This window comes from Saccoglossus kowalevskii, chromosome 9 (genome assembly GCF_978046115.1).
Source record: "Saccoglossus kowalevskii chromosome 9, keSacKowa6.1, whole genome shotgun sequence".
Classification (NCBI taxonomy): domain Eukaryota; kingdom Metazoa; phylum Hemichordata; class Enteropneusta; family Harrimaniidae; genus Saccoglossus; species Saccoglossus kowalevskii.
Window position 1 is genome coordinate 31529920 of NC_140649.1, and position 14220 is coordinate 31544139.

At 35.7% G+C, this 14220-nt stretch overlaps 1 long non-coding RNA gene across 2 annotated transcripts in view; it reads right to left on the reverse strand.

Annotated features, from left to right (window-relative positions):
- Positions 1-14220, reverse strand: part of LOC102802515 (uncharacterized) — a 494330-nt gene that overhangs the window by 403480 nt on the left and 76630 nt on the right. The window lies entirely within an intron of this gene.

The window sequence follows — 14220 nt, forward strand, 5'->3', positions numbered from 1 at the left end:
ACTTTAATTTAATTACTACTTTATAATCAAATAGCGGGGTCTGTGACATTTCATGTCTTGTTTATTCTGTAACTGTTAGTAAAATACTCATACCAAATGACGCGTAGCGAATGTGTGTTTATGACGGAAATGTAACCGCCCTCAAGGCCACATGAACCCAATGTATGTTTGAAACAATTCATCACGAATATTTGGCTCCACGTCTCGAATTCTTGTCCCTTCAATAAACTACATAACGAGAATATCAACAAACTAAAGAACATAATAATAACATTCATAAATGCTAAAACAAACGGAACTTTCGTACATTTTGTGAAAATCTCAAAATTATTCTATCAAATAATAAGATTACATCGTCTATGGATATAGTGCGAACGGGAAAACTTCACGCTGACAATAAAGAGTTGACGACTGTATAAGGCGTTAAATACGAGACCCATGGATATGATGTGGACAGGAAAACTTCACGCTGACAATAAGAAGTTGACGACTGTATAAGGCGTTAAATACGAGACCCATTGATATGGTGTGGGCGGGAAAACTGTCTACTGACAATAAAGAGTTGACGACTGTGTAAGGCGTTAAGTACGAGACCCATTGATATGGTGTGGACGGGAAAACCGTCTACTGACAATAAGGAGTTGACGACTGTATAAGGCGTTAAATACGAGACCCATGGATATGGTGTGGACGGGAAAACTGTCTACTGACAATAAGGAGTTGACGACTGTATAAGGCGTTAAATACGAGACCCATGGATATGGTGTGGACGGGAAAACTATCTACTGACAATAAGGAGTTGACGACTGTGTAAGGCGTTAAATACGAGACGTAATATTGTCCCTCAACTGGCACAATTCTGCCAATGCATTAAAATATTGTCTTGAAAGGTGTGCTACAAAATGACCATTCATAAACTAAGGTATATATAGACGTCTGGCAAACTAAATTAAAAATTGTCCTCATCCAACCAAATCATTTCTGGATTAATTCTATAAACATTTGCCATAAATATTCTTGTTTACGCAACATCGCATTTTTTAAATATAAGTTACTATAGTAACAATGCTTGAACAGTTCCATGTGAATGTAATATGAATCATTCTATAATTATTGGAGATTATTTTATGATCGTGCATATCCATAAAATAATTCATTAAGTCTACCTGTTATTTTTTATGGATACTTCATTTCACTGTTGCTCAATTTGATATTATTCAATACACATATGAACTCTTAGACTATAAAAAAACAAGCCTGACTGCAGCATTATTATATCTTGTCTATAGAAATTGTTCTCCTTATTGCGTGAGAACCCAATAGGGGCCATAACAAAAGTGAAACCCGGGAGCCAGTAATTTGTTTAGTCTTTTTCTTTCATGATAACAAAAAGAAAAACAGTCACATACACATCTGTACACAATAATAGTCATTTTGAGTGTGACTCTGAAGGTAGTTAATTTATTTCTTACGTTGTTTTTGTTTAATTTATGCAACTTTGCATTTTTATACAAGTTACTATAGTGTCGGCATCCTTTATTTTATGTTTTTGTCATATTACCTCAAACACTGCAAATAAAAGTGTGCATGGAATCATGGGAAGAAACGGTGTGCATTGCCGTGTGATAACTGCCATAAAGGTGATTGACAGCTCATACTTGTTTTCAACCCTGGAAGACAGTTGGAATCTACCAGATGTGGTTGTGATTTACATAACAAAGGGTGTTTACAACTTTGGAAGGAGAATTAGAATCTACCAGGTGTGCTGTTATTTGAATAACAAAGGATGTTTATTATCTGAAAGGAGGTTGTAAGTGAGAAGGAGGGAGTAAATGGTTAGGAAAATGCCTTGTAGATACCTCGTAATTGAGGCGTTGAGTTGGTTGTGAGCAAGTGAATGAGATCATAAATGGCCATAAGGAATGTGATATGAAGTGGCCAGGGGGCCATAAGAAAGATGAAGTGGCCAAGAAAAGTTTGTTGATGATAAGAGAGGATGGGAAAACAATCGAGATTAGGCAAGAGAAGGTTGTAAGTGGGAGACAAGGACAGGGAACAACTGTAAGTAAGAGGATAATGGTAAACTATCGGGATAATCTGTGTGAGGTTGTAAGCAAGATGCAGAGTTGGGTTGTATGTGGGAGATCACATTAGTAAACAATTAAGAAATGTCCTAAGGGTAGACGTAAATCAGATGAGCATTGGTATATTGATGGTGTATATTTTAATTAAGAAATGTCTTAAGGGTAGACGTAAATCAGATGAGCATTGGTATATTGATGGTGTATATTTTAATTAAGAAATGTCTTAAGGGTAGACGTAAATCAGATGAGCATTGGTATATTGATGGTGTATATTTTAATTATTTGGGTTAAACAGTTTTATCATTGGGATTATGGACACTCGCTCTAGCATTTGGCGTGAGTGAAGCGGCGCATAGTGTAAACAGTTATTAAGCCAATTGAAGTATGTTAAAATTAGTATTGCTCTGAAGATTTTTGACGTCAAAATCTTACCAATAATGAATTATGGTTGTGAAATTTGGGCCTTCGAAGCTGAAGAAAATATTGAAAAAGTCTATGCATTTTTTTTGCAAGTATATACTAAATGTGGTTATATTACTTGTAACATGCAGATTTCGTGTTTCTACACTGTAAAATCTAGGTGTTTTAAAATATCATAATGACCCATTTTTCCCCACTTTATTTTTACTTTTAGTGTTTTATAATTATACACATTAAGTGTTTTTTCTTAAAATCTTGCTGTTTTGTGATAACACATTTAAAGTGTTTATAAGATTGTCCCTACTTTAGAAACACTTAAAGTGTTTAAAATCTTCATAATTGTGTCAACAGAGAATTTCGACTGTGACGCAGAGTTAGTATGAACCGGTGATCTTTATTTCGATGGTGACATCAGGAAAATGAAGCATAGAGTACAATGGTTGTATCTAGGCGTCGGCCAAACGGCCAAGCCCAGAGAGCAACGCAAAAGTGTTCCTTGAGTGCATCAAGGCTTGGGTTTTTATGTGGTATCTGAGAGACAAGCTGGTTTTACAACTAAGTTTTAAAACTCATAGTGTGGGTGGTACTATCCAGTGAGTTATTGTATTACATACGGGTGCTAAAATCGCAGTCATCCTCGATGTGTTAATGAAATATGAATTGGTATTGTGTTTGAGTTACGTTTTGCTGTGGCAAATGTATCACCCATATGACAAAAGCAGCTTGTCAAAACTGGACTAGAGAGTGTGTTATTGTTCTGACGCTCACGCTTGCCAAACGTGTTAATGCGATGAGTCTACATTGTTTTGGCGTAAGAGAGTCATACAGTAGCAGACTAAATTTCTGCGATATAACAATTGCACAAAAGTGTATATTATGAAAACAGCCATCATTTTTATAGCAAAATTTCAGGAATGTTTTACACAAAACACATTATGTAAAGTGAGACATGTATAAAAAGTGTTTAGTATCACAACACTTGTAAAAGTGCTTTCACTAGACACACATTTTGAAAAGTTTTTGTGATCCTGACACGTAGAAAAGTGTCTTAACCGAAGACATGTTTTAATGAAGGGTTTACGATCATAACTGAAAAGTGCTTTCACTAGACACACATTTTGAAAAGTTTTTGTGATCCTGACACGTAGAAAAGTGTCTTAACCGAAGACATGTTGTAATGAAGGGTTTACGATCATAACTGAAAAGTGATTTCACTAGACACACATTTTGGAAAAAGTTTCCACCAGAAATATGTGTTGAAAAAGTGCTATTATCATCGCAAAACTTTGGAAAGTGCCTTCACGCAAAACACAAACTGAATATGGAATTGTACTTGTCACACATTTACCTTTTAAAATGTAACATGGTAAAAAATAATTAACATTATCATTTTGGAAAACAAAATATATCAAACGATCTGTTTCACGAATTCGAAATGAATCCCTCAAGACAAATACGTCTGGGATGAGAAGATCTCCATTCTTTATATCCGACAGCATCGTGTTCCGTGCGATTTTATCTCTTCCGCCCCAGAAAAAATAGTGTGTTCACTAGATAAAGAATTGTATCAGGTGTGTTGGTCATGCGCAAACGTTATATTATTTTGGAGATTGCTAGTGATTTAATAATTTGAGATTTTCAATGAGATTAAGTTTTCTCAGTTTCCAGAATATAAAAGTGCATGCCAAATTTTCCAATGGTTTAGCATAATTTAATTGTGTTGCCAAAGATGTATTATAAGAAAAGAACACCCCAACGATGTTAATTGGCTCTTTGGGCCACTTCCATCCAAATGGCATATCCTTCCGATATTTCCAGCGACCCAACCACATGCATTCTATTTTTTCCCAGTTAATTTCTTAGTCCAGAGAGCCTTTCAAAGTCGTTCACTAAAGTTAACACTTTGGACGCGGAATCCATATTACGCAAGAAACACGTAAGATCGTCGGCGAACGCAACCTCTTTCACATCTATATATTTTTCTAATAGTATTCCTTCAACATCTGGATTTGACCTTATCAACAAAAGAAATATTTCCAGTGCAAGTATAAATAGTGTCGGTGAAAGGAGATACCCTTTTCTAACGCCTCGTTCGATTGTAAAGTATCCTGTTGTAAGTCCATTGTTTATAACTGTACATCCAATGTTACAATATAAAGCCTCAAACTACCTTATTAAAGATGGTCCAAAATTGTACATTTTAAGGCAGTGTAGAATGTGATCCCACTCCAGATAATCGAAGGCTTTTTCAAAATCTATCGCCATCTGAATTCCTGATAACTTTTCTTCCTTAGTTGTCATGAGAATTTTCTCAATTAAACGAACACAGACCGAAATATCTCTCCCTTTAACAAAAGCTGACTGAGTGTTGTGAATTAAAAAAAATATTACTTTTTTCAAGGTGCTTCGAAAATACATTTAGAGGCAGTCTTAGCATCCACATTAATTAGTGGTCTCCAATTTTGTATGTAGCGTTTGTCCTTTCCATTTTTGTCTATTAATGTTATTATACTTGAGACGTGGAAAGATTGATTGAAATGCTTTTATTTGCTATCTCAGATCATGTCGGCAAGGACGTTATGCACTGTGGAATTCTCTGGTCTTGCAAATACATAAACATGAGTTTAATCAGTCATGCGCACATAATCAAATGATATATCATTTCTTGTTTTTCCTCTGATTATGTATTATTAGGCTTAGAGCAGCTCAATTAAATTAGAATTTGCATAAGTGTGTGGTAATCATCAGGCTATTCGAATTTAACACTGAGGTCCATGAAAAAAATAATAGCTATAAAGAAAATGAACCTAATGATTAGATCACATGGAGATAACGCCTGCCTAGCCTACTCACTAACTCGAGCATTGATAACACCGTCGTGCATGTGCGTCGGTTATTCAACTTGGGATATGTACATGGTATGAACACTCGCAAAATATATGAGTATATTAAAGTTGTTTATTATTGAAAATACTAAAATCAATAAATTTATCGCTACATGCACAGTATGTCTGCTGACAATGGTGACGTGTTTTTTTAATAAATATGCCGCATACAGTCGATAATAAGAATTGTATAAGTATTGTGTCTATTATAGATAAATACCGTACATGGCATACACAAGTGTCCTGTATATGAGCACTTATATAATCGGGTGTTTTAGATATATTTGTTTAGAAGGTGCTTCAAAATGAAACAGTTTGGAAGATGAGGGTTGTAGTTACTCTTATGAGCACAAATGTGCATTATACATTAACACAATACCAGTGTTTCAAACAGTTTTGGAGAACAATGATTCAATCACATGTGAGAATGCTCAGATATAACGGGCCCTGGGAATGGTTGCAACCATTATACTCAAAGTTCTCACATTACAAATTGTATATACCGACATAATCAGCGACCCTGTACATATAATAGCCAGAATGGTTTCAATTATAGTAATAGATTTGACCTCCAAAAATGGCAAGACAGGAGTTTCATCATTTGTGTCGCTAAATAATTTGTCCTCAATGGAATAATAAATTGGTTTGTTTTTCTTGAGTAAATCCGCCGTCCTGTTTAAATCCACTACCAAACGTGTGTCAGAACGTACAATCTCATCCCAATTTCCCCTATTAATGGTTATATTAGGGAATTGCACTCTCCACGGATTCCCATACATTGATTCTCCTGTAATTTCTATCAAATCTTCTGGGTCATAAAAGGGTATTAAGAATGGCAAATTTACTGAATGCAGAAACGTGGGGGCCTCGTCTTCTGTGCAATTAGTCAAAAACGGTGGTATATAACAATTATCTGAATGTATAGCGCAACCACATGGCAATTTAATTATACACATTGTACAACCTTCAATAGGCTCCGGGCTTCTATCCCCGCATTCCATCGACCATTTTGTATTATTGCTATTTACTAAGATATTTCCCCATCCTACTTCAAGAACCTTTGGGTTGTATACAGGATTAATTATTAAATCTATAACACAATTGGAACTATTTCGGGATAATTGGATTCGCTTAAAATGTGCTACTGTAAGGGTTTGTTTTCACAAAAATATTTTATTTGTTCGTTTTAGATTTTTTTCTGATAATGTCTTGTATTGATATCAGAAATGAGGAAATTAAGAACAATACTACCCTACAGTAGCACATTTTAAGCGAATCCAATTATCCCGAAATAGTTCCAATTGTGTTCCTACATGCATTATGAATTTCTTCTTTATTATCATATAACAAGGCCTTCGTACACGACGACTTACGCATATTTATCATAGTAATTACGGAGGGACAATATTTTACTGACAGACCACTACAAGTCGAAAATTGACCCGCACTCATTTCAATATAGGAGGTTTCATCTTCATTAACCCCGAAATACTCCGAAACTGACGTAACTTCCGTGCGCCCGTTATTTGCTGTATTATTATCAAAACGTTGAGGCTTATCACCTAAATCATAAGGGAAGGGCATGACTATCACCTTATACACCTTGAATATGTCATTTTTATTGTAATGGGGATCTTAACCTTTATGTACATATTTTTGTCTGTATGCCGAAATGTCACTCTCGCATTATGGTAATAATAATTCAAATTTGTATATGCTATATTAAAATTAGGATATTTCCTTTGTACTTTTTTTCTTACCGCCCTTAAAGCATTTTCTAACACCTTTGGTTCGACCAACTGCAAAGGCAACCTTTCTTGTAATAACACGTCAATCTAACCCACCCTACGTTGTGTCTCCCTTTCAAGTAACTGTAACGTTTGCAGCCGCTGGACAGCATAGCGAAACATTAAATGCGTGGATGGCCGTTCATAATTTAACTCTTTTTCTAACGCCTCTTGATTGAGTTCCATGTTATTCAAGCGTTCTCTCCATTGCGATAAACTAGATACGATTGAATAAATCGCTTCATGATTTTCCTTAATCCAATTTAAAACATTTTCTATTCTCTTATTCATTGTTAAAACATATGAATTTAAATCATCTTCATATGGAACAATTTGATTTGTCTTAACTTCGGTGGAACTTTCCAGTGCCGCTACATGTCATCTTAAAATATTTACGTCAGTTGACGTGGCCGTTTCAAATAAAGATTTCGATATTTTCCCTACAAAGTCTAATAGTCCCATCTTCTGTCGCTCATCGCGCAAATCTTGGCTCTCTATCTCTGGGAACAACACACGAATCGCCCTCTCATTTCTCGAAATGTGGGACATATAAAACTTATTCTGTTGCTCATTTAATTTAAAAATTTCCTCGTATTCCTCACAAAACTTCGGAATGTGGTGAACTGTTACGTTTGAACATTATGACTCGTTCCCCCTCATCATAGGAATATCTAAATAAGGTATTGCAAACGTATGATGGCCATAAGTTAGACTTTTAGCGATATTCGCTACTCGTTCAAACAATACTCCATAATTGGGGCACATAACATAATTAAGCACCCACCTAAAACGTTTATTATGTTCTCACCAAAATGTCCACGGCGTCATCGCTCGGCGTCTAAGCAAATGTGTGATCCCAACATCAACCCGTACACAGTTAAGATGCGGGAATAACACCATTACTTAGCGCCGCTCACTTTTCTTGTAACTCAATCATGGATTTTATCATAGATTCACTCCACGCATATTGAGAAACGATACCCCATGAATGAACTCTCTAAACATTATTGTTAGTCATGAACGATGTTCGTCCCACGGTCTAAATAACGTTTCGCCTTGTCACACCTAATCACTTTTTAAAATACTTCTAAACTATTAATCAATTTCCTTCGCTTTCTCTTATTGGCCTTATTCGACCCCATAAGGGGGATCGGATGGTTTTCTAAAAATAATTTCACAATTTCAAATTCAGGGGTTTCCCTAATCCCAACCTCGTCATTTTGTTCTTCACGTAAGGCCCCGTGTTTTAATCTGTTCACATGCACTATATTTTTGAATATTTTCCCATCACATACGCGTTGCAATTGGAAATTCACGGGAGATAATTTTCAAACGTGCGATATGGCACGTGCCACTGATGTTCCAATTTTTTACTTAACCCCGAAGTTGTTTTAGGCGTATGCAAATATACAATGTCCCCAACTTGGAAAGTACTCTCTTTCGCTCGCCGGTCGAAATAATATTTCATTCTTCCTTGATTAGATTCAAAGCATTTCAAAGCAGTTTCATGGGCGACCTGAGTTCTATGCAAAGCTGCTTTGTGCAGTGCAGGGAGGGGATTGGCACGTGAGGGCGCCATCCGATCTGAATGGAACGTTTCGACGTCAGTCGTCCGTAGCCCACCGTCAAAGCATCAACGTCCCGTTTACGAACAGATGAAATAATGTCAGCAATTTCTTTACAGATTAATCCTCAACAAAACTTAGAAACATTTTATAGACAAATACAGGCTACAAATTTATGTCTATCGCAAAACAATTCAACCGACAACCAGTTTGACGCCACAATTTCTTGCTGGAGCCCGAGTTCTACGCGTGATTTTATTGCGTTCAAACTGCGCATGCACACACATTGTGGTTTCTCGAAATGCATACTAATTATTTAACTTGTCACTGATAAAAGTCACCGAAAACATTTTGAGCAATTTTGAGCAATAGTACTAGAGTGAAATATAAACGTGCCTCTGCATTCTCCATTAATTTCGTAACTTGCTATGATCATGGTAAAGAGAAAACATGTGCTTACTTTCAACAGTTAGCTGGAGTCCGATCGAAAACGTGTCTCAGAAAATATCTTTACATCATTTTCCGATAATTTTTTTCAGCTCGTAACGATAGAATCAGTCAATTTAGAACTAACATGTATGCTATCGGAAAGCATTTTGGCACAATTTTACTGAAAAGACGAGTTTTTCATTGCTCGTGAATATTAATTTATGCAAATAAGACGATTATTTCAACCAATCGTGTCATGCAACTCCCCCCCCCCGGTGCAGTGATGATAAGTAACGCGAATCGAACTGTGCGGAGTTCGAGACGGGGTATGACACAGTGTGTTCCATTTTCGGACACACCGCGTACCAAACTTCTCGTTTGCGAACATCATTTCTGGTGTTCGGTCGAGTGACAAATAACCATATCATCATTATTTTAGCGTAAAACTGTACGTAATTTGTATGTGATGGTTTTGACATTTTTTTATGAATACAGAAATAAACTAAATTGTTCATCGACATATTGAATATTTTACTTGATCAAGCCTATTTTTTGTTTTATATGTACAAATATTTTTCAAAATCAGAGTTACCCAGGAAGTTGATTGTTAACAACGCATCAGTAGCTGCAGTATTGCGAGGGTATATCGTTGTTTTAGTGCCGGTAAGCTTATTTGGCCCGTCATCGAACTAGATTTAAATATGCACAGAACGGCAGCTACGCATCTAGTGACAGAGCGATGCATGATGAGTGATCGCACAACATCAATTATTATTTTTCATCCAATGCTCGTACCTTTGTTTTCGAGTACCATTCCATTCTCTTGCTGATTACTTGATCACGATAAGATTAAAAGGGAGCCAACATAGATACAAACAACTACCGAGGTATATCGGTAATGATAATCAACGAACTTATTTCAAATTATCTGAAAACAATATATGATAGTACATCAAAACCAAGATGGTTTCAAAGGCAAACTTCGAACTGTAAACCATATACTTACACTACACATTATGATAAAAGTCCATATCCAATCCATAAAAAAATATGAAATGAAGAAAAACTACATGGAAAGCTAATCAAGTGCATATTATACGCAGATGGTATTGTTATAATGTTCACAATTGGCTCAGGGTTGCAGAAGGCAATGAACATCCTATATACGTACACAGTAGACCGCGGTTCGCAAGTTAAAACAAGGAAGACACAAATAATTTCCTGGAAAACAAAATCTATCCAAGAAGACATGAAATTACCGAAAAAAGTACACATACCTCGGTGTAATATTAAAATACAACGGAACAATGAAAACCACGACAAACAGACTGACATACAAAGCAGACAAGGCCCGGAGAGTCCAATCACAACTATATACGAGCTATACAAACAATTTTACAATTAAGTTGACAATATTGACTCATGCTATTGAAATCTGTGAAAAACTCATTAATCCAATTTCATGAGACAAAACATGAGTTTAATAAATCAAGCAAAATAGTCTGTCGAATGGAACTAGGCAAAGTACATTTACCTAATAAAATGTACTGTGTAGTAATAAAATATACACTGGATCATGGACAAGAAAACTGCGACAAACTCTAAAAACTTTAGACCTACACTGTAAAATTATCATACTCAGCGCTTTCAACATCAATCAATGAATATTACAGCAAAATATGAAAGAAAAAGCAAAATGACGAACATACAGTACTTCAAAACCATTATGATGTTGGAACATTACATACACCGTATTGATAACAGAATACAACAAAGCAATAGCACAATTCCGAACAAGTAACCGCAAACAAGCATTAGCAACAAGTCGATATACAAAACCAAAAACACCAATTGAACTGAGACGACACACTGCAATGAAATAGAATCATATGGACTGTGAATTATAAACTGAACATAGAAATAGAATGAACAACGTGGTACAATATGTCAACCCAGACTTTCAAAACAGAAATAAGAAGACACAGTCTAAGTACATAATATCAAAATATTATTAGTACGATTTAGTCAGCTGCAGTAAACAACATAAAGTTGAAAAGTGAATCAGCTATTCTATGTCTTTTTTTTGCTTCGTTGATTACTAAACCATAAACTAGGTACGTTGAATCGTTGTTTTTCGCCCAAACACGGAATATATCATCTGAAACTCGCCACCGAGTTATGGTTATTATAATGTTGCTATACTTCATTAAATTCAGACAGCCATAACGAGCGCGTGAAATTAGTTCTGTTTGTTATGGTTATTACAACGTTCTGGTTTCTGAATTCACGGAGACGATTATTTAGATTCACGACGTATAGTAAAAGCATGTTTATTGTTGAAATTGTATTATGTTGATATTGAGCAAGTATTTTGGCGTGAAACCATAACTGTTAGACTTAACATGCAATTGAGCATTAACTTGTAATTTCCGCTTAGATCCGCCGCTACCTTACAAATGTGGGCAAAAATTGGTTATAGCTGATTCATGCACGATCTTCAGAAGTGCGTTCATGCACCGAGCCGAAACACTGCCCAGATATTTCTGATATCTTAGACATCACGTGGTATTGACCAACCAATGAGAACACGCCAGCAATATAACCCATAATAACAACATTACCATAATTTGTTAATTAATATTTAATAATACGAAATAAAACATAATTGCTAAATTGCTTCTTCGACACACATTTAGCTACGAAGCAGAATGTTATCTCGATTGTCTAACAAGTGTATGTTCAATATCATCTTACTGGGCATGGTATATACAGCGTGTTCATCACTAACAAAGATCATACACACCCCGAGTTTCGCTATTTGTATGACGTCATGTATTACATATGGAAATATGTGTTTATCAGTCCGATACAATCGCGGTAGGAATGGAATTTGTGAAATGTACAAGGTTCCAACCAGTGACATTGTACATGAAGACTTGATTGAATTGGAGGGAGATTGGACTGTTGACAAGTCGAAAATAGAAGATATAGAAGATGACGAGATTCTAAAAAGCAAAATAAACGTAAGTTAAAAATATGTTATACCAATTCAACCAACAATATATACAGATATATTATGGGTTATATTGCTGGCGTGTTTTAACTTACAGATATATATTGTAATAACTAAATTTCATCAGTAAATATGTTAACAAGAACATAGACGTATAATTGAATTAACCATAGTTAGAATAGACAATATCGTCATATATTCTAAAACATAACACAATGTATGGACTAGATAAATTAACAACCGAATGATATTTAAATAATAACACATGCTTGTGAGGGTAATATCACAATTTGTTGCCTGCCCAAGAGATGGTGGTCATGACCATAATATAGATGATGCCAGAGCCGAAGGCGAGGGCATCATCAATATTATGGTCATGACTAACAGCCCGAGGGCAGACAACAAATCGTGATATTGCCCGAATAACCACGTGTTATTTATTTTATCACATCGAACGGACATCCACCATGACAATCACAGCTACCATACATCACTCACACCCGCTCTCCCACAAAATAACAACACTTATATTTGAAGTATGCAATAGTTTATTTTATCTATTATAACAAGTTTCACATTTTTACTCAATAACATACATACATTATTTGCTAAAAAATACACTCAGTAAATGTTATTTTCAGCCACAGATACTCTTTTTTAGTAACCGTGTTTCAGCAGTGTGAATCACTCAAATTATCGAGAATAACATTTTTGAAATGAATTGAGAAATTCTCAAACGCAAGTTATTTGATCACTTTACAGATAAAAATGTCAGAGTGCCGTGGAAGTGACTGAAATTACCTTCTCACGAACGTACCACACCTATTCACAAGCCAACACAGCTTTAGAGTGTTTTCGGTTAGCATCGGCGTGGAACGCGTAGAAATGCTCACAGCGTAGAACGCTCCGCAACGACCCCGGCTGCGACGTTTCAGTGGCGGCTTTGCCGTACATTTTTGCTTCATATAAAAAATACCATAACCATCAAAACAGAGTATCTTACTTAATATTCATTCTGGCACGTTCACTGTCTATTTCGGATGGCTAAAGTTTCTTCAAAACCTTGAAAGCAACCCCGAAAACAACAGCACTAGTGCACCAGTGCAGCGAACGACAATTTGTTATGCGCAGTATCGTTGCGCAGTAGTTTTAGTGACGTCACCATGTGATATACCCATGTAATATCCACTTGGCGGGCAATATACCATGTAATATTCATTCTTGTTCAATGTCATGTGACCGAGTCTCAACCAATCACAGCATGCGTAACAAAAGTGAGATGTGATAATGCGTCATGTTTACAAATTTGCCAGACGTTTTCATAGCAACATTTCATTTATGACATACTACAGTCATCATTAATGTGCGGACACCACGTAAACATGTTTGAGTGTATTTGAATCATTACAATGTAGCGGTCACGTGTATTTCAATTATGCACATCTTACAACATTTCTATCGTATACGTTCGTATAATCAGGCTGATGTGTTCTTCAGCGAATAGGGAACAGTAGCATTTCATTGACAATATCGAAATTATTCAGTCAATACGAAACGTTCGAAGAAAGCGAAAAGGCGGCGGTCGAATCATTATAATATTATGCATGAACGCACTTAATTCATTGTATTTACTCACACGTGACTGAGTGAACGTAATTTTACGAAATTGTCCAAATAAATAAGACGGCCGTACGCTGACATACACAAATGTATGCAGAATAATGAAAGTTAAGAACGATGGAACCGCTAATATAAATACTACATTCCCTTCATAAATTACTTATATTTATTAAGGTTTTTTTTACCCAGACATTGATCCATAATGTTAAAATGTTAATTTTTTTTATATACAAATTCGCTAATACAAGTTATGAAATTTGTATTTGTATTAGTTACACTAGATAGTCTGTTTATCATTTCCCTCAAAGTTGAAAAACTTGCAGCTGCCACTATTTTAAAACGTCTTCGATTGTAACATAGTCTTTACGATCTATACTTATCACTCCTCTAGAAACATTTGACCTTCGTCAAGGCTGG